Source organism: Scyliorhinus torazame, chromosome 4 (assembly GCF_047496885.1).
Source record: "Scyliorhinus torazame isolate Kashiwa2021f chromosome 4, sScyTor2.1, whole genome shotgun sequence".
NCBI classification, from domain to species: domain Eukaryota; kingdom Metazoa; phylum Chordata; class Chondrichthyes; order Carcharhiniformes; family Scyliorhinidae; genus Scyliorhinus; species Scyliorhinus torazame.
The window spans coordinates 272,985,822-272,998,339 of record NC_092710.1 but is presented as its reverse complement, the minus strand read 5'-3'; positions in this window follow the sequence as shown (position 1 = coordinate 272,998,339).

The window sequence follows — 12,518 nt, the reverse complement described above, 5'->3', positions numbered from 1 at the left end:
AGGAGCATCAAAGAACACAGAATGCAGCAAGCAACAGGCTGCCTCCAACTCTGATGTGCATCCTGTGGACACACCTCGAAAAATGAAATGAAACAGCACAACAGTCGAGCATGCTGGTCCTACATGTCCTCCCCTGGCTCATCCTCCAGCCCCTCCTGGTCCGGCGCCTCTTTGTCCTCAGCCTCCTCCTCGGAGATGGACACATATTCCTCACCCTCCACCTCCAGCATGTCGCCCCGCTGCTGTGCCAGGTTGTGGAGGACACAGCAGACACCGCAAAATGGGTGACCCTCTGGGAGGTGTACTGCATTTTGAGGAGTCCGATGCACCGCTCAATGACAGCCCAGATGGCCGCATGGGCCTCGTTGTATCAAATCGCCGCATCAGTCACCAGCCTCCACACTGGCGTCATTAGCTAGATCCTAAATGGCTACCCTTTATCCCCAAGAGCCAGCCTGGGGTGGTCCTCGAAGAGGCCGGGGATTCCGACTGCCACAGGATGTAGCTGGCATGCACACTCCCTGGGAAGCGTGCATATGTGCATGACCTTCATGTGGCGGTTGACACAAGCTGAATGTTTAGGGAGTGGCATGCCTTCCTGTTGATGTCGGGCACTCCCAGATGGCACGGTGCGCACAAGGCGAAATGCATGCTAGCCTCTAGACCTCTTTGAATCACTTCCTTTATGCTCCTCTTGTCAGAGGGTCTGCATTGGATGCTTTGGCAGTCAGGAATCTGACATAACCGGACAGGCAGATGATTATGGCCTCAATGCTGAGGTGTTTTTGGTTCCTTCAAAGACGCTGATGTTAATTCGCCTGTCCTCCCAGCTGATGCGGGTCTAACGTTTTGCAATGTACTTTAAGCTGTATTGTTTGCAAGTCTCCCTGATATAATGTTGATTCTTCCAAGCCTCAGTTATTACTTCAAATGCTTGAGCAAATTTTAATGCCTTAGTTGACATATGCAAGCCTCCTGTAAGCTAATGTGAACTATCTCTCTGACAGGTATTGCAGAATCCAGTGCAGATTCAAAATCTGGAATCGGCTTGGTGAGGACGTGAACCAATTACCCACCCCTGAGAGTGTACAGGCAAAGGACATCCCATGAAATGACTTTGACAAAGATTTGACAAAGAGTCATCCAGACTCGGAACATTATCTCCCTTCTCTCTCCACAGATGCTGTCAGACCTGCTGAGATTGTGCAGTTTTTTCTCTTTTTGTTTCAGATTCCATAGTAATTTGCTTTTGCCATCTGAATTGATGTCAGAGGAGATGTGTGCCAGGAGACTGCGTTTCAGCAAGGAAGCAATGGAATGCTTTGTGAAATGTTGAAGGAAGATGTGAAGCTGAACTCTAACTGCAACACTGCCTCAACAGTGAAGATCAAACGCACGCCATTTGTCGTGTGTTGTGCATTGCACATCTTTTCCCTTCAGCAGGACAGCGCATTTATTCGAAAGATGGCTTCCCCTAGAAGCGGAGGAGCTGGAGGAGGGCACTATGGAGCTTGATGCAGGCATACTGTGGTGATACACCACAGTACTTCCCTACCATTGTACATAGTATATAATAGTTGTGTGTAACGTGGCCCTGTAATACTGTGTATTGTACTGTAGCTCTGCAGAGGTTCGGTCACTGGTAGGTAACCCGACCTGGCCACGGAGAGCTCCGCCTTAGCCACTCCCCCGGGAGTTACGTATAAGAACCCTCTTCTGGGACCGGCCCCATTCTGTCTGGGGTCGTCTGTGTCGGGTAAGCCTCCCATGTAGTATATTAAAGCCTTAGTTAAAGTCTCACATGTCTTTGTGGTTCTTGACGCTTAGTGCATCACATACCCTCTGGTACAGGTGTGCAAGCCCAGGCTCAGGATGGCGCAAGGACAGCTCAGTTTGCCTGGCAGCAGCTACATTTGGACAGTGAACCCTCCCTCCCCTCCCCTATTTGCATGGAGACAACAGAGCCATCTGTTCAAGTAAAAAATGTATTTTTATCGATCATTGTGTTCAAGTGAAAAGATATACAGCGAGATTCTCCGTCTTGCCAGCCAGCCAGCCAATGGGGGTTCCCCTTGTGGGCAGCCCCACACTGTCGGGAAATCCCCGGGCTGCTGGAGCAATGGAGAATTCCGACAGCGGAGAATCCAGCCCATATTTTATTGCAAATAATTTGGAAAAGTTGAGGTAGTCATTAAACAAAATATCAAACAGCAGTTGCTGATGTTAAACATTAAGTGGAATGTTAGCATTGTATCAAAGTTTTGATTTATAACAGTCATAGAATCATAGGATCCCTAAAGTGCCCACTTGGCCCATTGAATCTGCACCGACCCTTTGAAAGAGTACCCTACTCATGTCCACTCTCTCATCCACCCAGCCGTACCCCCCCTCACCTAACTCGCACATCTCTGGATGCTAAGGGACAATTTATCATGACCAATCCATCTAACCCATATATCTTTGGACTGTGAGAAGAAACCGGAGCACCCGGAGGAAACCCATGCAGACACGGAGAAAGTGCATACTCCACTTCGACAGTCACCCATGGCCGGAATTGAACCCGGGTTCTTGATCCTGTGAGGCAGCAGTGCTAACTACTGTATCACCATACCGCCTCTTATTTTTGAAGATAAATGTTTGCCATTAAACTTTGCTAACTTCAACAAATATCTTAGTGAAACATCAAAACACATTTAATTATAAGATAATTATAAGTCAGTAAGATAATTGAAGTAAGGAAGGCAGAAATATAATAATGATAAACACAAATAAAATAAAAATATGATGTTACAAAGACGGTGATAGTTAAAACAAAAAGCCCTGGAGGGACCTTTTCTCTCTTATGATCAGGTCAGAACTATCTTGGAACAGCATTTTATGACACCCTTCTGCGGATCTTTAAGGAGACTGTGTCATTTACATTTGTCCTGCTTCAAGAATCTCCATTGTTAGTGGGCTGAGATGTTCTGACTTCAAGGGCGGGATTCTGCGGGCCTCCGTGCCGCCTGCGATCGGGTCCGACGCGGGCCGGAGAATCGCCGACAGTCGCACAAGTGCGGTCGACGCAGCGCCGGCCGGGGGCCATTGAAAGAGGCCCCCGCGGCGATTCTCCGCCGGCAGCTGGTCGAGTTCCCGTCGGCATGGTTCCCTCATGGTTCCACCCGGCAGGAGCTTGGAGTGGCGGCTGCTGCCCCATTCCGCGGGCGCCCTGGTGGGGGGGCGGGGGGATCCGTCACTGGGGGGGGCCTCCAGGACGGCCAGGCATGTTCACTTAACTTGCCTATTGTAGCGCACAAAGACTCCGAGAGACGAATAGAGTGAAGTCGATGAGGCTTTATTAAGCGTGACTGTTCCCCCGCAGTTCAGTAGTAGACTGCCTGCGGGGGAGGACTCCAGGTACTTATACTCCGCCTTCAGGGCGGAGCTAGAGGTCAACGTCCAACCAGGACCCGGGATCTGTCAGCCAATGACATCACGGCTTCACAGTCCCACATGACCCCTAATGCATACGACCACATTCACCCCTTGTTAAAAATGAACCCGGCGGGGTGATGCTTCGCATGGTGGTAAGGGTTTACAAGGCTGGTCCTGGGAGGAAAACTTTCGAATGTTATTACAGTAGGTACAAGGGTTTTTTTTGTTTCAAACTATTTACAGTAATCGTCAGGAAAAGACAAAATGTTCTCGTTAAAAGTCCACATAATGTACTGTTAGATCGACGCCACGAGTCGGTCGGGCGGTCTGGTCGTCCGTGTCGATCGCCTCGGCCCTGGTGGTGGTGGTGCTTGTTCCGGTGTTGTCGTCTCCGGGAGCCTTACGGTTTCAGCTTGGGCTTCATTCCTGGTCGGGCCTGGGAGGAGGACCGATCCTCCTGGGAAGGGGGCGGTCGCGGGGTGCGACGGTGGCAGGAAGGGGGGGGGTTGGGTGATTGGTGTCGGGGGGGTGTGTGTGTTGCCGGCAGGCGCCAGATCTCGCAGGGAGACCGTGTCCTGTCGGCCGTCGGGGTACTCCATGTAAGCGTACTGCGGGTTCGTGTGAAGGAGGTGAACCCTTTCGACCAACGGGTCCGACTTGTGCGCCCGCACATGTTTTCGGAGCAAGATGGGTCCTGGGGCCGCCAGCCAGGTCTGCAGCGACTTTCCAGTGGAGGACTTCCTGGGGAAGACAAGGAGGCGCTCATGGGGCGTTTGGTTAGTGCTAGTACACAGTAGTGACCGGATGGAGTGGAGGGCGTCCGGGAGGACCTACTGCCACCGTGAAACTGGGAGGTCCCTGGACCGTAGGGCCAGTAGGACGGTCTTCCAGACCGTGCCGTTCTCCCTCTCTACTTGCCCGTTCCCCCGGGGGTTGTAGCTGGTCGTCCTGCTCGAGGCTATACCGTTGCTGAGCAGGAACTGGCGCAGCTCGTCACTCATGAAGGAGGACCCCCTGTCGCTGTGGACGTATGTGGGGCAACTGAACAGTGTGAAGATGGTGTTCAGGGCTTTAATGACTGTGGCCGCGGTCATGTCAGAGCAGGGGATGGCGAATGGGAAGCGGGAGTACTCGTCCACCACATTAAGGAAGTATATATTGCGGTCGGTGGAGGGGAGGGGTCCTTTGAAATCCAGACTGAGGCATTCAAAGGGGCGGGAAGCCTTAATCAGGTGCGCACCATCCGGCCTGAAAAAATGCGGTTTGCACTCTGCGCAGATGTGGCAGTTCCTTGTGACTGTACGGACCTCCTCTAAAGAGTATGGGAGGTTGCGGGACATGATAAAGTGGTAAAACCGAGTGACCCCCGGGTGGCAGAGGTCCCCGTGGAGGGTTTGGAGGCGGTTAATTTGTGCGTTGGCACATGTGCCGCGGGATAGGGCATCGGACGGCTCGTTCAGCTTTCCGGGACGATACAAGATCTCGTAGTTGAAGGTGGAGAGCTCGATCCTCCACCTTAAGATCTTGTCGTTTTTGATTTTGCCCCGCTGTGCATTATCGAACATGAAGGCTACCGACCTTTGGTCCGTGAGGAGAGTGAATCTCCTGCCGGTCAGGTAATGCCTCCAATGTCGCACAGCTTCCACTATGGCTTGGGCTTCCTTTTCCACGGAGGTGTAGCGGATATCTGAAGCGTGGAGGGTTCGGGAGAAAAAGGCCACGGGTCTGCCCGCTTGGTTAAGGGTGGCCGCTAGAGCTACGTCGAAGGCGTCGCTCTCGACCTGGAAGGGGAGGGACTCGTCGATGGCGCGCATCGTGGCCTTTGCGATATCCGCTTTGATGCGGCTGAAGGCCTGGCAAGCCTCTGTCGACAGAGGGAAGCTCGTGGTCTGTATTAGGGGGCGGGCCTTGTCTGCGTACTGGGGGACCCACTGGGCGTAGTATGAAAAGAACCCCAGGCAGCGTTTTAGGGCTTTTGAGCAGTGCGGGAGGGGAAATTCCATGAGGGCGCGCATACGTTCGGGGTCGGGGCCTATTATCCCATTGCGCACTACGTAGCCCAGAATGGCTAGCCAGTTTGTGCTAAAGACGCACTTGTCCTCGTTGTACGTGAGGTTCAAGGCTTTAGCGGTCTGGAGGAATTTTTGGAGGTTGGCGTCGTGGTCCTGCTGATCGTGGCCGCAGATGGTTACATTGTCGAGATACGGGAACGTGGCCCGTAACCCGTGTTGATCAACCATTCGGTCCATCTCTCGTTGGAAGACCGAGACCTCGTTTGTGACGCCAAATGGGACCCATAGGAAATGGTATAATCGCCCGTCTGCCTCGAAGGCTGTGTACTTGCGGTCACTTGGGCGGATGGGGAGCTGATGGTAGGCGGACTTGAGGTCCACAGTGGAGAAGACCTTATATTGGGCAATCCGATTGACCATGTCGGATATGCGGGGGAGAGGGTACGCGTCTAGTTGTGTGTACCTGTTGATGGTCTGGCTATAGTCTATGACCATCCTTTGCTTCTCCCCTGTCTTTACTACTACCACCTGTGCTCTCCAGGGACTATTGTGGCCTGGATTATGCCTTCCTTTAGTAGCCGCTGGACTTCGGACCGAATGAAGGTCCGGTCCTGGGCGCTGTACCGTCTGCTTCTAGTGGCGACGGGTTTGCAATCCGGGGTGAGGTTTGCAAACAAGGATGGGGGTTGCACCTTGAGGGTTGCGAGGCCGCAGATAGTGAGTGGGGGTTTTGGGCCGCCGAATTTGAAGGTTAGGCTCTGTAGATTGCACTGGAAGTCTAATCCCAGTAATGTGGGGGCGCAGAGTTGGGGAAGGACGTAGAGCCTGTAGTTTTTGAACTCCCTCCCTTGCACCGTTAGGGTAACTATGCAGAAGCCTTTGATCTGTACGGAGTGGGATCCTGCAGCTAGTGAAATCTTTTGTGCGCTGGGATGGATGGTCAAAGAACAGCGTCTTACCGTGTCGGGGTGGATAAAGCTCTCCGTGCTCCCGGAGTCGACCAGGCATGGTGTCTCGTGCCCGTTTATCAGCACTGTCGTCGTCGTCGCCTGGAGCGTCCGGGGCCGAGCTTGGTCCAGCGTCATTGAAGCCAGACGTGGTTGTAGTGGTTGAGCGTCTTCTTCGAACCCCGTGGAGCCGTCGACACTGGGGTCCGTTGTTGCCGTCCAAGATGGCGTCGGGGGTGAACAAGATGGCTGCCCCCATGCATCGCACATGGCTGGGGGGGTCACAAGATGGCGGCGGGGGTGGACAAAATGGCCACCCCCATGCGTCGCACAGGTCTGGGGTGGTCCAAGATGGCGGCGCCCTTCTTCCCCTCGTGGTGGCCGCGACCCAAAATGGCGGCGCCTGCGGGTCGCACATGGGGCGCTGGGGGGTGTTGGGGAGCGTTAGGAACGCGCGGAGCTCCCTCTTCTCTGGGGACAGCGGTGGCCGGGACCCAAATTGGCAGCGCCGGCGGGTCATACGTGGGGCGCTGGGGGGGTTGGGGAGCGTTAGGAACGCGCAGAAATCCCTCTTCTCCGGGGAGAGCGGTGGTCGGGACACAAAGTGGTAGCGCCGGCGAGTCAGACATGGGGCGCGGGGGGGGGGGGGTGGGGGGGGGGGCGGTTGGGGAGCGTAAACGGTGTGCAGGGCTCCCTGTTCTCCCGGGACAGCGGCGACCTCGCGGGACCGGCACACAGCCGCGAAATTGCCCTTTTTCCCGCAGCTCTTACAGATCGCTGCGCGGGCCGGGCAGCGCTGCCGGGGGTGTTTCGCTTGGCCGCAGAAATAGCAGCGTGCTCCCCCGGAGCGGCTTGGCGTTTGAACCGCGCAAGCCTGTGGGGTGTCCGGGGGGGGTGGGGGGTTTGTCGCGATGGGTGCCTACGGGGCCCAATGGGCTGCCGCGCGGTCGGGGCCGTAGGCGCGGGTATTTCACGCGGCCACGTCTAGGGAGGCTGCTAGGGCCCGTGCCTCTGAGAGTCCTAGCGACTCTTTTTCTAGAAGTCTTTGGCGGATTTGGGAGGAGTTCATACCTGCCACAAAAGCATCGCGCATTAACATGTCCGTGTGTTCGTTTGCGTTCACCGGCGGGCAGCTGCAGGCCCGTTCCAAAATTAGTCGCGCGGCGTAGAATTCATTTATCGATTCTCCGAGACTTTGCCGTCTCGTTGCGAGTTGATAGCGAGCGTAGATCTGGTTTACTAGGCGAACATAGAGACTTTTTAGTGCTGCGAACGCCGTCTGGAAATCCTCTGCGTCTTCGATGAGGGAGAAAATCTCCATGCTTAACCTCGAGTGCAGGACCTGTAGTTTTTTGCCTTCTGTGATCCGGCCGGTGGCCGTTCTGAGGTAGGCCTCGAAACAAGTCTGCCAGTGCTTGAAAGCTGCTGCCGCGTTCACTGCGTGGGGGCTGATCCTCAGGCATTCCGGGATGATCCTGAGCTCCATAGTCCTTTAGTCACGCTTAATAAATTGTAGCGCACAAAGACTCCGAGAGACGAATAGAGTGAAGTCGATGAGGCTTTATTAAGCGTGACTGTTCCCCCGCAGTTCAGTCGTAGACTGCCTGTGGGGGAGGACTCCAGGTACTTATACTCCGCCTTCAGGGCGGAGCTAGAGGTCAACGTCCAACCAGGACCCGGGATCTGTCAGCCAATGACATCACGGCACACAGTCCCACATGACCCCTAATGCATACTACCACACCTATATTCTTTGCAGCGGTTTTGCGGCCTTGTCACAACTTACTTTCCCATTTAGCTTTGTATTATAAAACTTGGATACATTACGCTCAGTCCCCTCATCGCATTGATCTATATCGATTGGAAAGACTTGAGGCCTGGACACTGATACTTGCAGTACCCTGCTGATGACCGCATGCAAACCTAAAATGATTAATTCATTTCTACTCTCTGTTATTGCTAAACAATAGAAATCTTCCAGATTTTGAATTTTGAATAAATAGTGATAAATTAGTTTGATTGGTCAGAAAAGGGAGCATAAAGTTCACGGAAAGGGGGGGGGGGGGTTGAAAAATAATGCCTAGATTTCACTGCCGCATAATATTTTTTTGAAGCAGGGTTGGCAAATGCTTTTTAAGGACATTGGAATAAAGACAAAAATGAATGTTAAAGATGTGGGATTACATTGAAGAGTGGGATTAGAGTGCATGGTTTTGTGGAGACAAGAACCTATGCATAGTTCATCAACGGGTCCCTGAGCATTCTATGTTTTTGTGAAGGCGAATCATTTTCTAGTGTCTATCTTCTCGATGTGGAGCTTGCCAGCTAGAATGTGACAGTTATATGAAATGCTGTTAAAATAATCTCCTTAAAGAAAGAAAAACACCACCACACCCAGTTTTCTCACTATTTAGTTCCATTTGAGCCCATTTTCAGTGCAATGCCGAGAATAAAAGGACCAGAACCTATGAACTTTGCACAGACCTCAGGCTACAGGTTGGATGAAGGCTGCTCCAGGGTGAAAGGACCTGGAATGAGAGAGCACAGGTTTAAACTAATTGGTAAAAAGAAGCAGAACAAAATTAGGGAAAACTTTTTCACGCAGCGAGTGGTTAAGGTCTATAAAGCACTGTCTGAGAATGTGGTGGAGGCAGATTTAATTGAAGCATTCAAATGGGAATAAGACTGTTCCTCAGGGTGTGTCCTAGGCCCAACCATCTTCAGCTGCTTCACCAATGACCTCCCTTCCACCATAATGTCAGAACTGGGGATGTTTGCAGACAATTGCACAATGTTCAGTACCATTCGCAACTCCTCAGATAATGAAGCAGTCCATGTCCAAATGCAGCAAGACCTGGACAATATCCAGGCTTGGGCTGACAAGTGGCAAGTTACATTTGCACCACACAAGTGGCAGACGATGACTATCTCCTACAAGAAAGGATCTAACCATTGCCCCTTGACATTCAATGGCATTACCATCGCTGAATCCCCCACAATCAACATCCTGGGGGTTACCATTAATCAGAAATTGAACTGGACTAGCCACAGTGGTTAGCATAGTTGCTTCACAGCACCAGGGTCCCAGATTCGATTCCTGGCATGGGTCACTGTCTGTGGAGTCTGCATGTTCTCCCCGTGTGTGCGTGGGTTTCCTCCGGGTGCTCCGGTTTCCTCCCACAGTCCAAAGATGTGCAGGTTAGGTGGATTGGTAATGATAAAATGCCCTTAGTGTCCAAAAAGGTTAGGTGGGGCTACTGGGTTACGGGGATATGGTGGAGAATTGGGTAGTAGGGAGCTCGTTCCATGTGCTGGTGCAGACTTGATGGGCCGAATGGCCTTCTGCAGTGTAAATTCTATGATATGGTCTTTGATACTGTGGCTACCAGGGCTGATGAATGGTCCTGTGGAAGTAACTCACCTCCTGACCCGCCAAAACCTGTCCACCATCCAGAACGCACAAGTCAGGAGTGTAATGGAATACTCTCCACTTGCCTGGATGAGTGCAGCTCCAACAACACTCAAGAAGCTCGACACCATCCATGACAAAGCAGCCCGCTTGATTGCTCCCCCTTCCATAAACATTCAAACCCCCCCACCGTTGATGAACAGTGGCAGCCATGTATACCATCTACAAGATGCACTACAGTAACTCACCAAGGTTCCTTCGACAACACCTTCCAACCCATGACCACTACCATCTGGAAGGACAAGAGCAGCAGATACCTGGGAACCCCACCACCTGGAGGTTCCCCTCCAATTCACTCATTACCCTGACTTGGAAATATATTGCCATTCCTTCGCTGTCATGGGGCAAAATCCTGGGACTCCCTCCTTTAACAACACAGTGGGTGTACCTACACCTCAAGGACTGCAGCGGTTCAAGAAGGCAACTCACCACCACCTTCTGAAGCGCAACTAGGGATTGGCAATAAATCCTGGCCTAACCAGTGACGTCCACATCACGTAAATGAATTTTTTTTAAATCTAAAAAGGATGAATGGACAATGCAACAGGGAGAAGGTGGGAGACTGGCAGTAAGTGAATTGCTCAGTTGGAGGGCTGGTGCTGACAGGATGGACTGAATGGTCTCCTGCGTTGGTAACATTTCTGTGATTCTGTGTGCCTGAAAGAGGTACGACCCTACCTCCTGACTGCTAGACTGCCACCCAAGTGTATTAGAGCCAGTGTGATTTTCTAAGCCTCATTGCCTTTGAAAGTGATGATTCGGGAGTGCAGGAAGTAAGGAATGGTGGAATCTTTTGCAGACAAACCTGCAACCAAAGCCTAGCGCCATTAGGCTGCTGCAAGTCAAAATGACATTACCCTGAACAGTTTACTTGCCTCAAAATCCTTATGGGACTATGGTAGATACCAATTTACCATTGCAGGTGACTGTGGCATTTCTTGCCAAAGCAAAAAAAAAAAATCACACTTCCCAATGGTCACCAGGAAACTAGAAGCACTGGTCCTAGGTTTTTCTTGCATGGCAGAATTCCCCAAACTGCACTTTTCATTGATGCCACCATTGATAGCTGTCACCCTCAAAGATGAGTAACCTGGATATGAATCTGAAGAAGTTAACTCTTAATTTCCAATCTTGGTGTGACTATCTGCTCTAGCTACAGCAGATCATTGCCCTGAAGCACCACTTCAGACACTTGAATTTCTGAGAAAGGTGGTGCCAATTATTAACCACTCAATCTGGAGCAGCAATTTGGCACTGAAATTCAAAACTATAATCTAAGGCTGACAGTTTTGAGTCTATTCAAAGAATCCTGTGCATTAAACAGCATTGTAAGGGGTGGACAATTACCATCAATTCTGAAGGCAAAAACCTTTGCAATTGCTGGCGTTAAAATAATTATTTTGGAAATGAAGAACTTAACTTAGTCCCGAAAGAGTTAACAGATGGGGAAATTATTACTGCGTTAAATAAAAGAAGCAAGGGGAGAAAGATCAAAGAGATTGCTAATCTTTCTAAACTGTAAGCCGCAATAACTGACAATGACATTAAATATTTACATCCTTTTAATAAAATTTCCTGCTGTTGTGTCGAACCTTCCAAGCACATTGTGATCATCAGCCAATATTGTTTTATTCTTTTTATGGGATATGGGAGTCACCGGCTATGCCAGCATTTATTGCCCGTCCCTAATTGCCCTTGAGAAGGTATCTACCATTAATTCTGGTGATCAGAATATAATTTACATGGAAGTGCCAGATAAAAGGGGGCAGCATGGTGGCACAGCGGCTAGTGCTGCTGCCTCATAGCGCCAGGCATCAATTTCGACCTCGGGTGACTGTGTGGAGTTTGCACGTTTCCCTGTGTCTGCGTGGGTTTCCTTCAGGTGCTCCGGTTTCCTCCTGCAATCCAATGATGTGCAGATTAGGTGGATTGGCCACGCTAAATTGTCCCTTAGTGTCCAAAGGTTGTATGGGGTTATGGGGATAGGGCGGGAGATTTGCCCTGGGTGGGTCGGTGCAGACAAAATACCTTGGGCCGGATTCTCTGCTGACTAGGGTGTGCCACCCTGGAAAGTGCAGCTGGTGGACCGGAGAATCCCACCCCTTCTTCTGGGTTAAGTCCAAACTGGCTCCAAAATTGCAATAGTTTTGAGGAGTGTGGTTTTTTCTCGAGTTTCTGCTGAAACACATTTGCAAATTGCTGTCCAATTTGGCAGCATTTTAGAACGTTTCTTTTTAAATATGTTTTTAAATATATTCCTTGACATATTGAGGAGCGGTAGATACAATATGACTAAAAATGGGTGTATCACAAAAAAAAACCATTCCAATCCACTATTTGTGAGTAACCTGATTTTAAATAGACAAAAAGGACTTTAAAATATATATTCACTGAATTGCAATACAGTATTTGGTTTCATAGAAAATTAACAAAAATATACTCCAAAGCTTTTAAACATGCATAGATCCCATTGAGCCCATCATGTCTGCACCGGCTGAAAAGAAAAAAAAAGAAATTAGCCGCTCATTTTAATCCCACTTTCTACTGCCAGGCCGATAGCCTTACAGAAGATGCTGAACTGAGTTGAACGTTTCAGACTCAACCACCAACCTGCACCATGGATTCCAGGCACCCAAGGCCTTCTGGGGAAAAAAATATTTTCCCTATGTCCCCTCT